This window comes from Lutra lutra, chromosome 11 (genome assembly GCF_902655055.1).
Source record: "Lutra lutra chromosome 11, mLutLut1.2, whole genome shotgun sequence".
Taxonomy (NCBI): Eukaryota; Metazoa; Chordata; class Mammalia; order Carnivora; family Mustelidae; genus Lutra; species Lutra lutra.
This window is the reverse complement of record NC_062288.1, coordinates 106,834,106-106,848,790: the sequence shown is the minus strand read 5'-3', so window position 1 is coordinate 106,848,790 and position 14,685 is coordinate 106,834,106. Positions and strand designations below refer to the sequence as shown.

General features: G+C 44.2%; 1 long non-coding RNA gene across 2 annotated transcripts in view; it reads left to right on the top strand.

The window, feature by feature from the left end:
• The window catches only part of LOC125080870 (uncharacterized), a 30,988-nt gene extending 16,634 nt beyond the window's left edge, over positions 1-14,354 (top strand). For both annotated transcript variants that reach the window (XR_007121518.1, XR_007121519.1), the window contains exons 3-4: positions 4,217-4,408; positions 13,561-14,354. This is a non-coding gene — a long non-coding RNA (uncharacterized LOC125080870). The remainder of the gene's footprint in view (positions 1-4,216; positions 4,409-13,560) is intronic.
• Positions 14,355-14,685: the final 331 nt, after the last annotated feature.

The window sequence follows — 14,685 nt, the reverse complement described above, 5'->3', positions numbered from 1 at the left end:
TATGAAATGTGTCATTACTACTTTTAAAATGAGATCTTAATCCATGAGCCTAGAATTTGTTCATACATAGATCAAATGTTTAAAATGAGGCCATTAAGCTACTTTTCTGCTGCTCCCAGATCTCTGTATTTTTTCACAGACAAAGGTAATTTGGAAGTAAATGTTTTTGTGAACGTTTGAATTGTCTGTCACTCCAATCTATTTTCATCATTGCTGAAACCCTCTGGGAGTTTCCACAGCAAAGTGTCCATTCATTTCTTCTTGATTGCTCTCGGTTTCTTAGTTGTGAGCCTGTAGGTAGCAACAGTCTTGCAGACTCGTTATACTTTTTATTCACATTAAATCCTATTATAATGACTGTCACTATCCCTTTATTACCCTTAAATGGATGCGAAGGAAAGTGGAGTATGTTTAAGTACGGCAGATGTGGGGTTTTCTAAGATATCATCACGCTTTGTGTGTAAAGCAAAGCATACAGTTGAGGCCTGAAAGGTCCAGCTGCCCCAGCTGTGAGTGCCCTATTGTGAGTGCTTCGAGATGCTCTCTTACTCTTAAAATGCTCGTTCATGGAGGGGATAAACACTGCACCAGGACAAGTGTCGTGTTGAGAACTGTTACCGAGCTTAAACTTCTTTAACAGAAAAAGATGTAGTTTTATGCTAGTATAAATACAAAAAGGAACCGTTAAATAAAAGAGTAATATTAAAATATTAGTTCTCTCTTTCTCTAAAATTGTTCCATTTTATTGTAATCCTCTCAGTGGTTTGGTTTGGGTGTATTTTCATGTTTATTTTAATTAGTGTCTGCTTCTATGTTACTCTCAACATAACCGACTTAGGAAAGCTGATGGCCATGTCTTTAAATTCATATTTGACTTGTTTGTTCATTAAACTAGTGTTCATTAGATGCTTATTTTATGAAAGAATGGCGTTGAGAATTGCAGAGATAACGGGGGGCCAGGTGAGAGTCCTGCCCTCAAGGAGATGTGAGTTTGGAAGGAGAAAGACGAGTGCATGATGAGCTCGGATCCCGGTGGATGGGCCCGGGAGGAACACTGGGTCAGTTTGGCGTGGGTTTGGAGCAGAGATAACACTTGGCTTTGGAGGTGTGAGTGTGGGGTCGGAGTGGGCTTGGAGGGCAGAGCTGGACTGTGAGGACAGGGAGGGTGTAGGCCTGCCGAGTGTGGGAGGAAGTGCCTGGAAGGATGAGAATGTGCAGGTGCAGAAGATCCGTCCTGGGCCTGGGGAGGGCAGGTCTGGCTGGGGAAGGGCGTTGGATGGGGAGGAGGGGGACGGGCTTATACAGAGCCACTGAGGACCTTGGGGGTGAGAACTGCCCTCCTGCAGGCCGCTCACTGAGGGCTGGGAGCAAGCCAGGGGTCAGCGAGAGCAGGGAACACCCAGCCAGGTCGGTGCTGAGACAGTAGGGTCCCTGTGAGGAGGGGAGCCAGGATCTGAGGAGAGCTGCCTGCGGCCACAGAGCAGCACTAGGGAAGGGGCAGCAGGAGGGGTGGAGGCCAGGACTAGGTCCAGGGTGGGGAGCAGGGGAAAGTGCTCTGCTGCCTGGAAACTCATTGGAAAATGTTTCGTAGTGGAGAGAAGAAAGCTTTAGATTCTGAATGAAAAGGGTTTTTTTCCTATAGAAAAAAAACCTATAGTAATCCTTGCAAAAGATGTCTATAGCCATGAAATATAGGCATCCCTAAGCAAATCCGGACAAGAATATTCGGTTTTTGCTCAAGAGTAAAGATGAAATTTTTTGCTCTAACGACACAGGCTTTCGCTAGCACAGTGCGTTCACACGTCCTGTGTCCTGGCGGACGGAGGAAGCGCCAGGAGCTTCCATTCAGCGGTTTACAATGGCCCTGTTTTTGTTCTGTGATTATCAATTGCTGTCCCAATGGCACAAATCACGTTCCCTAATTATTCTGGGTCATTGTAGGGGACAGAAGGATTAGTGACAGTTTGGAATGTGGAATGTTTTGCTCAGATGTTCTGGACTTACTGATTTTTTTTTGCTGGCGGGACATCTGAACCCAAAAAATATTTTTAAAATAAATCAAAAACCTAATTCTTAGAGAATCAATAATAATTTTGTTTGTTTTCTTATTTATGATGGTCCCACCACACAGCTCAGCACCCTGTCATAGGAGGAATATTTGTGGAATTCACGGTTTCCCCGTTGGAGTACACATAATGAAGTGCTCAGGGAGGACAAACTAGGACGACCTTTTTTCTCTTTGATTCGGGAAGGATTTGAAACAAAAGACCAGTGTGTCCTTTCTTTCACCATCAGGGCAACTCACACGCTTGTTAGAAGACAGTGTTCTCGGGGCACCTGGGTGGCTCAGTGGATTAAAGCCTCTGCCTTCGGCTCAGGTCATGGTCCCAGGGTCCTGGGATCGAGCCCCACATCGGGCTCTCTGCTTGATGGAGAGCCTGCTTCCTCCTCTCTCTCTGCCTATCTCCTCTGCCTACTTGTGATCTCTGTCTGTCAAATAAATAAATAAAAATCTTAAAAAAAAAAAAAAAGAAGACAGTGTTCTCACCCTGTGAGTCCAGTGCAACTTGGGTTGTAGAAAAGACTGGTTCACATCCAGGCTCTCTCACTTTCCAGATGTGTGTGACCTTGCGCAAGTTACTTAAATGCTTTGCGCCTTAGTTTCCTCATCTGGAAGATGGGAGTAGAAATTTCTGCCTCCTAGGATTTTTGGAGGGACTAAGGTCTTCTATGTAAAGCACCTCCCCAGGGCCCAGCAGACGGGACGCTTAGTGAGCCGTCGTAGTCTCTGCTGATAGTGGTGCCCACAGGCAACGGAGAGCGCAGCCCTGACAAAGCGGGCATGTCTTTCTGATGTCATTTGTCACTTGTGGGCCCTTTACGCAGGTTTATGCGGGAAAGGAATGGTCGGTTGTACTGTTGTTGAATAATATGAAAGACATTTTTATATAGTCTCGTGGGCACAGACACGCTGCAAATTATTTCTCAACTAAAAAAAATGGAGTCCAATGAACATGTTTTAGTTAAACTGATGCTACTTAGTTTAAACTTCACAATAGCTTCAGACGAGGGCAAATTGAAACCACAGTCCTTTGAACAATGAGAATTTCAGTGGTTGTAGCACGTGAGTTTCACTTACGGCTTTTCCTTGTTATTTAAAGCTCTTCGTTCTTTGAGAATGTGGTAAAGTTCTATCATTTCAGACCTCAGAATTAGAATTGAAAACACGGGATTCTTTACCTGGGCTGATGAAAGTAATTTATTGTTTGCCGGGTCAGACACGGCACGCTATTTGTCACACTGTGGTTTGTGTATCTTTCTGGAAGCTTTCAACTTTGATCTGAGTCAAAGTACACTCAGTAGCACAGATGACAGAGTTAAAAAAAAAAAGCCAGTGATGTGCTTTGTCACTCAGAGAAGCTCTAAATCAACAAGTAGAGAGATTCAGAGTGAAAAACCCTGTTCCTTTAAAGAGGCTTGTACGTTCTTGTGAGAGCAGACCTCTGCCTTTCTTGGGCGAGACAAAGGTGTGGGACAATTTATTAGTTAAAGATTGAGTTCACTGTGTGCAATCAAAAGGCGCCTCTTCAAGGCCAGATTCTGGCCCTTGCCTGTATTTTTAGGTAAACACTCGCATTTGAAAGACCTTGCAGAGCAGGGCTCTGCACACATAAAAGCGGCTTTCTTAAACTGTCATCAGAGTGGATTTTAGAATGTGCTTTTAATACTTACAAGGTTGATGTTTGCCTTTTAAAAAATGCTATTTGAGATAGCTTTTTATTTAACTTTCCCCTCGGCATGCCTTTCACCTGATTTGCAGCAGCATTAAGGAAACTCACCTTGTGAAGAGAGCAGGCGAAGTTTTAGGGAAATGTTGCACATGTGACCTTCTGAAAGTCAAGGCTTTAAAAAATCCTTGTTTAAACACCATCAAAACTGGATGGAAAACAAAGGCATATACTCTTCATTTGAACATTTGGTTTCAGATTCTTTTTGTTGAGGCTGAGTTGATTATACTGTGAGATAAATTAGTTGTTTTCCAGGATCGCTCTGTGCTTCCATTTCCTCTGGTTTTCATGAACAATGGCTCAGATCCATAAAAAGGTAAAAGAAAAGGGTTTGGAATGTAGGACATATGTATATATTCAACCCTTATTGTTCTAGATTATGATTCTCTTACAAGATATTTAGCTCTGTTGTCCCATCTGCTTTATAGATTTAATTATTGGAGATTTGAGCTTATAAAAATATTATTCAAAGCTACAAACTACTGCCTGCTATGGACGCGACACTGTCTGTTCAGGCTCTCCCCTATCACACTGGACTTTGCCTCCTCTTTTGAAGCAGCTGGTTTCCCATGGGCTAATATTTCTATACCTGATACGTGTTTAAAGTCAAGTATATGGAGGTAAGTGATGCACATACTGTTTAAATTGTATAGTTTCATGCGTTTTCACAAGACGCAAAGTCGTGTGACCACCAACGTCAAGATTGACAGCATGACCACCATCACGAAAAAGGGTCCTTGGGGCCATCTGTAACCAGTCCCTTCTCTTCACCCCCAGCCCCTGGCAATCACTCATCTGTTTTCTGGGCCGGTAGTGTTGCCTGGTTCCAGAATGTTCACATACACAAAATCATACAATACGTGACCTTCCGAATCTGGCTTCTCCCCTGAGCGGCACACATTGGAGATTCGTTCATGCCGTGACGTGTGCGTCTGTCGTTCCTCTTCATGCCTGAGATAGATCCCGTCCGCCTCACTTCGATGACCATTCACGGGTTGCTGGACATTTGGGTTGTTTCCAGTTTTTGGTAATGATAAAGCTGCGGTAAACAATCATGTGCGGGTTTTGTTTAAGGTTACGTTTCAGAGGGGGGCTGCTGCGTCCTGTGGTGGGGGGTTTCGCTGCTTTCCTGGGTGTGCTGTGGCTGTGTCCCAGCTGCCCCCCATCCTCACCGGCACCAGGTGACAGCGGTCTTTCTTCCTCTGCCCTCTGCTCTCCATCTCCCTCCGTGTAGCCGACCTAATGTGGTTCTGTCTCAGCATGGGTTAAGTTTCCCCAAACGGAGAACGATGTTCAGAATCTTTTCAGGTGCTTATTTTCTACCCATGTATCTTGGCGAAGCATTTGTTCAAGTCTTTGCCCCTCCCCCCCTTTTTAATTGGGTTGTTTGAATTTACTGTGTTTTCTGGCTACAAGTCCTTTGTTAGATAAGTGATTTGCAAATATTTTTCTCCAGTCTATAGCCTTTTTAAAATTTTATTTTATTATTTTATTATTATTATTATTTATTTTATTTTATTTTTTAAAGGTTTTATTTATTTATTTGACAGACAGAGATCACAAGTAGTCAGAGAGGCAGGCAGAGAGAGAGAGGAGGAAGCAGGCTCCCTGTGGAGCAGAGAGCCCCAGGCGGGGCTCGATCCCAGGACCCCAGGATTATGACCTGAGTCGAAGGCAGAGGCTTTAACCCACTGAGCCACCCAGGTGCCCCATTAAACAGTGTCTTTGAAGAGCAAACATTTCTAATTTTGATGAAGGTGTTTATCAATTTCTGTTTTTAAGGATTCTGCCTTTGGTGTCATAGGTAAGAAATCTTTACCTAACTCCAGGTCACAAAAATCACTCCCATGATTTCTTCCAAGAGTTGCATAGATCAACAGTTTGCATTTAAATCTATGGTGCATTGTTGGCTCCTTTTTATATAAGGTGTTTGCTTATCTATTTATTTATTTATTTGAGCAAGAGCATGAGCAGAGGCAGTGGGGGGGTGTGCAGAGGCAGAGGGAGAGAGAGAATCTTAAGCCCAGTGTGGAATCCAGGACCCGTGGCTTGATCTCCCAAACCTGAGATCATGACCTGAGCCAAAATCGAGAATTGGATGCTTAACCAACTGAGCCACCAAAACGCCCCAAGGTGTGAGGTTTATACCAACACTAATCTTTTCTGAGTATGGATATCCAATTATTTCAGCAGCATTTTTTGTAAACACTATCATTTTTCTTCTAATTGCCTTTGTATTTTTGTTAAAGATCAAATGGCCATTTGTGTGGGCTCATTTCTAAACTATTCTGTTGCATTAATAGGTTTTTTTTTTTTTTGCTTCCTTTGCCAAAACTATACTGTCTTGATTTCTGTAGCTTTATAGTAATTCTTAAAATTGGATAGTGGGAGGTGCCTGGGTGGCTCAGTGGGTTAAAGCCTCTGCCTTCAGCTCAGATCGTGATCCCGGGGTCCTGGGATCCTGAGAGCCCACATCGGGCTCTCTGCTCAGCAGGGAGCTTGCTTCCTCCTCTCTCTCTCTCTGCCTGCCTCTCTGCCTACTTGTGATCTCTGTCTGTCAAATAAATAAATAAAATCTTTTTAAAAAATTTTAAAAAATTGGATAGTGGGAGTCTTCCAACTTGGCTCTTCTTTTTCACTGTTGTTCGGTGATTTTGGATTCCTTGCCTTTCCATATCAATTTTGGAATCAGCTTGAATATATACACAAACGTCCTGGTGGGATTTTGGTCAGAATTGCACGAAGTTGGTTGGTTGGAGAGAGTACTCCAATTCATGAACATTGTATGCCTCTCCATCTAATAAGCTCTTTCTTCCTTTCTTTTCATCAGGGTTTTACAGTTTTCAAAAAATGTTTTGTATTTATACCTAGATATATCATTTTTGGAGCTATTATAAATGGTATAGTTTTAATTATTTTCTTTCTCATTATTCATTGCTTGTTTATAGAATTAATTTCTGTGAGTTGACCTTATATCTTACAAACCTGATAAACTCATTTATTAGTTTTAGAAGTTTGTTTTGTAGATTCTTTGAGATTTTCTAAAGTCATGACATCTGAAAAGACAGCAAATTTTCTATTGCCTTTTCTTTTCCTTTTTTTTTTTTTTTAAAGGTTTACTTATTTGAGAAAGAGAGAGTGAGTGAGAACAGGGAGATGGGCAGAGGAAGAAGGAGAGAGAATCTCAAGCAAACTCCCCACTGAGTGTGGAGCCTGATGCAGGGCTCAATCTCATGACCCTGAGATCATGACCTGAGCTGAAACCAAAAGTCAGATGCTCAGTTGACTGAGCCACCCAGGCACCCCTCTTTTTCTTTTTTTTCCATACTGAACTGGCTAGGACTTATAGTATGATGTTGAATAGGTGTAGTGATTGGTTCTCTTGTTTTAAGCAGAAAATAGTGAGTTTTTCCACCATTAAATGTAATGTTGGCTCTAGATTTCTCTGTAGATGCCCCTTATCAGATTAAGAGATTTCTTTCTTATCAGTTTGCTGAGTATTTATTATGAATTAATGTTCAATTTTGTTAAGTGCTTTTCTGCACCACTTCATGTGATCATGTGGTTTTTCTTCTTTTGTCTGTTATATAATGGATTTGATTGATTTTTGAATGTTGAACCAGCTTTGTATTCCTGGGATAAGCTCCAAATGATAATGGAATATTACTCTTTTCTTTAATTTTAATGTTTTTTGGTTTTAAGTCTTCATTTATTAAAAAAAAAAAGAAAGACCAGTGATATGGTAAAAAAGGTTAACAATATTTGTGTTAGAGCAATTGTAAAAATTTTGTCTCTTTTTATGTATCGCTAGATTCAATCAGCTAGTATTTGTTGCTAGAATTTTATGTCTATGTTCATGAGGGTTATTGGTATGTGGTTTTCTTTCCTTATAATGAGTTTGCCTGGTTTTGGTGTCAGGGTAAGGTGGAGTAGAGTTCCTTCCTCTTATATGTTATATATAAATATATATGTGAAAGTTTAATCCAATAATGTCTGAATCCACCACCCCAGTGTAGGGACTAGAGATCTACCACTGCCTTGCATGTATCTCGTTCCTTTCTCATTCTGTGTCAGGATTCTCCTGCATTCCACCATGTTGAATTTGGTGTTTATCATCTCCTTGGTTTTGTTTCTATATTAATTCTGTGTTTCTAATCCTCAGCAACTTGTATACATTTTCCTCTTTATTTTTCAGCTTTATACAAATGGCACCACACTGATTATCATCTTCTAGGACTTTGTTCAAGTAATGTTGTTTTTGAGATTCATCTGTGCTGTTGCCTGTAGTAGGTCATTCGTTTTTTTACTGCTACACAGTTTTCTGCTGTGTGATGCTTACACCTTAATTTGTCTACCCATTCTCCAGCGAATGGCCATTCAGGTTTTTCTTAGCTTATCTTATTTTTATTAGGCTCAGGGCTGCTATGAGAGTGTCTCTGTGGAATGTAGAGGTAGGAGAACTTTGCTAGGATATATACCTAATAACAAAATTGCTAGGTGAGGTAAGCAAACGTCCAACTGTGGAAAACAATGTCAAGGTGCTTTAAAAAAAAAAAAAAGATATATTTATTTATTTTTGGGGGGAGGGGCAGAGAGAGAAGGAGAGCCAGAATTGCAAGCAGACCCCTTGCTGAGCAGAGCCCAGTGTGGGATCCCAATACCCTGAGGTCATGACCTGAGCTCAGTCAACTGAGCCACCCAGGTGCCCTCAAGATGCTTTGTATAGTGGTTGCATCGTGGTTGTAGCAACAGATATTCCCAAGAGGGTAGGTAAAGTTCTCACTAACCTGCCGTGTCTCCAACATATGGCATTGTTCAGCTTCTTAAATCTGGTTAAATGTAACATGTAATCTCATTGCAGTCTTAATTTTAATTTTCTTGATTACTAAGGCAGAAAAACTTTTCATATGATAATTCTCTGCTTATATTTTGTCTTCTGTGAAATCCCCATTCATATCTTTATTCTACTTACATCATTTACCTTTTCCTAGTATAGTCATATGTAGTCATTTATAGGTCCTTCCTCAGTTAGATGTGTTGCTAATATCCCAGGTTGTGAATTATTTTTTCATTTTATTTATATTATTTTTTGGTAAGGAGAAGCCCTTAATTGTAATGTAGCCCAGTTTATCAAACTTTCTCTTTATGGTTAGTGCTTTCTGTGTTCTACGAGATCTCTCTCTGCCTTCAGATCATGAAGACGGTACCTGAAGAGTCTTTGAATTACCTAAAATAGATGGTTTATGAAAGAATGTAGGGGTCCAGTCTGATTTTTTTCCAGAGCAGATACTTAATTTTTCCCAGGACCATTTAATAAATAGCTGTCCTTCCCTCAGTGGAATCAGACTGTCTCTGTTTTATATAAACTTCCCAACTTTCCGCCTGGGTCTGACTGTGGGATTCCCACTCTTCTGCAATGGTTGGCTGTAAGCGCTGCAGCCCTGTCTTACGTACTCTGGAGTTATGATGTTTCTTGCTGCCTGGTGGGCTACATGTCCCCTCTGTCACCTTCCTCAAGAGTTATCTTAGCTATTCCTGGCCCTCGACTGCTTCATCTGAGTTTTAAAATCAGCCCGTCGCCGCCGATAGAAAGCCTCACGGGGACTAGCACTCTGATTCTGCTGTGTCTGCGTGTGCTCTGGGAGAGCACTTTGGGATACTGAGTCTCTGCGCAGAAACATCATCTTTCCACGTGTTCTATAGTTCTGCTTTGATGCCTTTCAGCAACACGTCATGAAATGTCAGTGCGCAGGCTTTGCCCGTCCTGTGTCAGATGCACACCTCATCGCTGTTCAAATGCTATTATTTTTCTTTTCTGTCTCTGGTTAAGAAATGGTACTGATTGTTGTATGTGGATTGTCTGGTAAGCTGTTTTGATAAACTCTGATTGTTTCTAATAATTTGTCTGAATATGCTTTTTGGGCTTTCTGGAAGCCACATCATCTGTAAATAATGAAATTCCTTCTTCCCCAGTTGTCAGGTCTTCAGTCTCATTCTCTGCTGTGCCTGCCGCCCTGCCTGCCGGGTGTCGTGGAAGAGGGATGGTGGCAGTCATTGCTTTGTTTCTGGTAGTAAAGCAATGCTTCTGGTGTGTTGTCGCTGAAGTGACACTTGCTTCAGATTTGGCAGATATTCCTTATCTGGTTAAGAATTTCCCTTCTGTTCCTTCACTTTTGTTTAGGGATTAGTGATCTGTTCCTTGAAAGTTTGATGAAGTCACTCATAAAACCATCTGAATATTTTCTCAGTAGGAGAATCATTGATTCAATATCATTAATTGTTACAGAACAATTTAAGTTTATTACTTGATTCAGTTTGATGAGTTGTATTTTTCTGGGAATTTTTCAATTTGCTCTAAATGTTTGTATTTGTGTATAAAGCTATTTATGACATTATCTTTATAATTTCTGAAGTGTTTGTAGTGATGTTCCTCTTTTCATTCCTGATGGTGGTGGTTTGTTCCCTCTTCTGTAAACCCTTGCTCAGTGTCAGAAACTTGTCAACTTCACTAATCTCTTCAAGGAGCAAGATTTTGTCTTTTGGCCCTGTTTATCGAATGTTGTTACTTCATTAATTTCAGCTCTTTATTATTTCATTTTTCTATTTTCTTTGGTTTATTTTATATTTTTTTCCTTTTCCTTCTTTTTTTGAGAAGGATGGTTAGCTAATTTATTGTCAGCTTTCTTCTTTCTAACATACACATTTAAGACCACAAATTTTTTAAATCATTTTTTAAATTTATTTTCAGCATAACAGTATTCATTATTTTTGTACCACACCCAGTGCTCCATGCAATCCGTGCCCTCCCCAATACCCACCACCTGGTTCCCCCAACCTCCCACCCCCCCACCTCTTCAAACCACAAATTTTCCATTAATTCTTGCTTTAGCTAAAGTCTACAAATTTGTTAGGTGATATTTTCTTTATGATTCTTTTCCTAGTTCCTTTACTTCTAATCTAAAACCTCTATAAATGATTATTTTATATCTCACCTGTGATCAGCATGGGATGCAGGAGGGAAAAGTAGACCCTGTAGTCTGTGTGTGCATGACAACTTTGAGGGGAGTAGACGGCTCTGCTGCAGAGAGATGTGGTCAGAAATACATCGAGTCGGGGCGCCTGGGTGGCTCCGTCGGGTAAGCCGCTGCCTTCAGCTCAGGTCATGAACCCAGGGTCCTGGGATCAAGTCCCGCATCGGGCTCCTTGCTTGGCAGGGAGCCTGCTTCCTCCTCTCTCTCTGCCTGTCACTCCGCCTGCCTATGTGCACGTGCTCTCTCTCTCTGACAAAAAAAAAAAAAAAAGAACTACATCTAGTTAAATATCCTGCATGGGGTTGAATGAACTAAGGGGAGGTATTGAAGCAATGTCTTCGCTTGGTGTATATACTTTTTGGGCGACTGCTGCAGAATTGCCTGTATGTGTGTCAAAGCACATACATTGTAACATTTGATGGGATAGACACAGCAAGTATTTATAACCTGCTGTATACGGGCAGGGACCATGCTAGCTTCCCGGAGTAGAGAGATGAGTAAGGTGCATTTCCTGCCCTTGAGCATTTTAAATTTAGGACAGAGGGAGAATAATATGTAGGCAGATGGTTTTAGTCAAGCGCAGTAATGATTATGCTAGGAGAACCCAGCTCGGTCTATGTGTGGGTGCTTCAGGAAGCGGGAGTCAAGAAGGATTTCCTGGGATACACACCCAAGCAGAACTTTGCACCCCATCTTGGTCACTGATCACAGTCTACACTGGCCCTGCATGGTGTTGCCGTACACCTGGGCCCATAACTGAGTCGTGGACAAGGCCATTCTACCATTCGGCCAGTTGCTTCAGTAACAGAGAACACGGGCAGACCAGTGGGTGTCGTGGACAGGACTGGATTCCCATACATAGTCCGCCGTGAGCTCCCCAGTTTGCAGCCGTGCTACGTGGAGTGTCTGTTGAGGATAAAGCTGTTCTGTCATTTGGTGGTTGGTGATTTTGGCGAAAGTACTGTGGGTAGGGAAAACAAGCCTCTGCTCAGAGTTCCTGTCTATTCCAGAAAAAGGACATGACGGCAGTGCAGGCAGCCGGCTGTCACGGGTGCCTGCCCTCCCCGGGGCGGGGGGCAGGGTGCTGAGGACACCGAGCTGGTCTCTGTGGTTGGCAATCTGGGCAGCGGCCATCGCCGCATCAGGTTTAGGGAGCGGGAGTCCGAGCTGCGAGGCCGCCCAGCCCTGCTCTGGTAGCCTCCGCCCTGCCCTTCGGGAGCCCCTGGGGCAAGGCCGCGTGGCTGGGAGCAGAGGCAGGCTGATCACGAGTCTGGATCTCCAGTCCTTCTCGGGTGAAGTGCCCTTGGGTGAGCTTCCCAGGTAGCTGAAATAGAGGCACACAGTGCGTCTACTGGAGTCTTTCCACACGCCGCCTCCCGGCACTCCCTATTACCATTTCCCAAGTTTCCTTCCAAACCTCTGTCCACCAGAGTGATAGCTGCTGTCCACCATCTCTGGCCATATTTCCTTTTGGGCAAAATGAGCAGTTGGGGGCTTTGCTTGAGCAGTTGGGAGGATGTCCCTCCACCGCCGTCCTTCAGAGCCATCTCGGGTGAGGCTGCAGTGCCCCATCTGCCCAGTTTTGGGTGTTACCAGCGCGTGGTATGTGGCCATCCGTGCGCCAGCCTGAGCTCTCCGTTTCGAAGTCAGCTGCTTAGAGGATGCTCTTCTGAGGCCGCAGCTGTCGGTTAGGAGAGGCTGTCACGTAGGAGGAGCTGGGGGCTAAGCTCCTTGCTCGTGAAACTTACTTGTGATTGTAGAATCTGTTTGGCTCTGGTCCAAGATTTGCCACTTTGTCTTGATGGTGGAGAGCTGCCCTGCAGGTCAAATTCTGATGCTGTGGGTCAGCTAGCATCCAGGTCCTGACAAAGCGTAAGACAAGAGGAGAGATGGGGCCGATGTAGAATTGAGAAGTCTGGTACTTCTTAACTACATAGGTGAGGGGTCTGTTGATAAATTAAAACCCACAGGTGCTCTCCAAAGTAAGCAACGTTTCTTGTCTGAGTCTTACAGATTTTGCCTGAAAAAAATGTTAAACCTTTTCTGTTTCTTGCATTCCAGTATTCTCTTACCTTTTTCAGGATTGTTGCAATATAAGAAAAGGTCTCTGTCGTCGTCGTCATCGTCGTCGTCCTCGTCGTCGGGTTGGGGCTCGCTCCAGCCCCCTGTGTGGGCTGCTGGGATGCTGCGTCCCGGCCTGCGGTCTGGGTGGCTCCGGCCAGATGCTGAGCTTGTCAGATGCACATGAAATAAAAACTGTCCTAAATTCTCAGTCTTGGTACATTATCACCGAGGAGTCTTTCGGAAGCAACGTCAATAAACTGCTGTCAGTAATGTTTAGGAATAAAAGCAATGTGACAAGTGTGCATTTAAGTCCAGCTTTGTTTTATACCGAGCTGCAAGGGGTCCCCGGGTTCTTTTTCTTTTTTTTTAAGATTTTTTTTTTTAAATTTATTTGACACACACAGAGATCACAAGTAGGCAGAGTCGCAGGCAGAGGGTGGGAGGGAAGCAGGCCCCCCCGTGGAGCAGAGAGCCCGATGTGGGGCTCGATCCCAGGACCCTGGGATCATGACCTGAGCCAAAGGCAGAGGCTTAACCTGCTGAGCCATCCAGGCGGCCCAGGTCCTTGGGTTCTAAACAAAACATTTATGCCAAGAAGAAATTACTTAATGTTCTATCCATTTCAGACTGAAATGAAAACAGAATTTGCTAGATACATTTTATTTGTTTTCTTTCAGTAGTGGAAAAAAGTTATCCACCAAAACCACGTTCTCAGAGTCTGACCACGACGATAGAGTCCTAGACGCTGTGCCTGCCCTGGCGCAGAGGTCAGTCTTGGACAGTGTGGAGCACCCGACGAGGTATGCAAGAACACTTTCTACCTTCTGTGTTTGCCTGCTTGCGAGGATGCCTCTGGAGTCAGGCAGGTGGTCTCTGCTGGACTGGGAGCGCGTGGCAGTGTCCCCCGTAAGGACTGGCCTCGTCCCTGCCTTGCGCTTGCCTGCAGAGTCCGCTCCTAGAGGAGAGAGGAGGCAGCCGGTGTAGGTCTCACCGTCCTCACTGAGGGGAAGAATGCAGCCGAGTTGCTGAGAGCCGAGGCAGGAGACAACAGGGTTTGGCCCGTGACCCTTGTTCTGTAGAAGAGGAAACGGAGACAAAATTGAGTAGCTCGTACAAGGCGATAAGATAATTTATTATCAGAACGCAGAAGTCTCATCTTCTGGTCTCGTTTCATTCCACAACATCTCCAAGGGGACTTGAAGTTTCGATTGAGAAGACCCGGGTCACGAACACAAAACAGGTGAACGTAGTTGTGTCCGCACATTCCGCAGGGAGCAGGAGCCCGAGGCGTGCTCGTGGGACAGCCTCGCCCAGGTGGGTGTGGGCAAGGTGGGGAGCGAGCCGGGTGGAGAAGAGGGGTGGGGACACCGTGGTGGAGGCGGCCAGACCCCCCGATGAGCTCAGGGAAAGGGGTGAGGTGAGTCGGCCCGCGGCGAGCAGAAGGAGCTGGAACTCTGGAAGGCATAGGGGAGTGACGCCTGGGCCTTCGGGGAGCAGGGGGCGGACTTGCTGTCCTCACTTCCTGTGCAAAGGGGACGGGGACATTGATGGAGCATTTGATTTTCCCCGTCTGCCTTTGTACTTCTGTCATAATTTACACACATATATGTATTATATGACAAATCTGATTTTCCAGCTCGTTGTTTTCAATGTGTTGGTCTTTCCAGGAGGCTTGGGGCTTCTCCAGGACGCGGAACGCGTCTGTGTTCCGTGCACTTGTCCGGCGTCCGGCACAGACTTTTCCAGCGGCCGCGCAGCAGGTGAGCGGCCGTGGCTGCCGGCGGTGTGGACGGAGGGGCCGC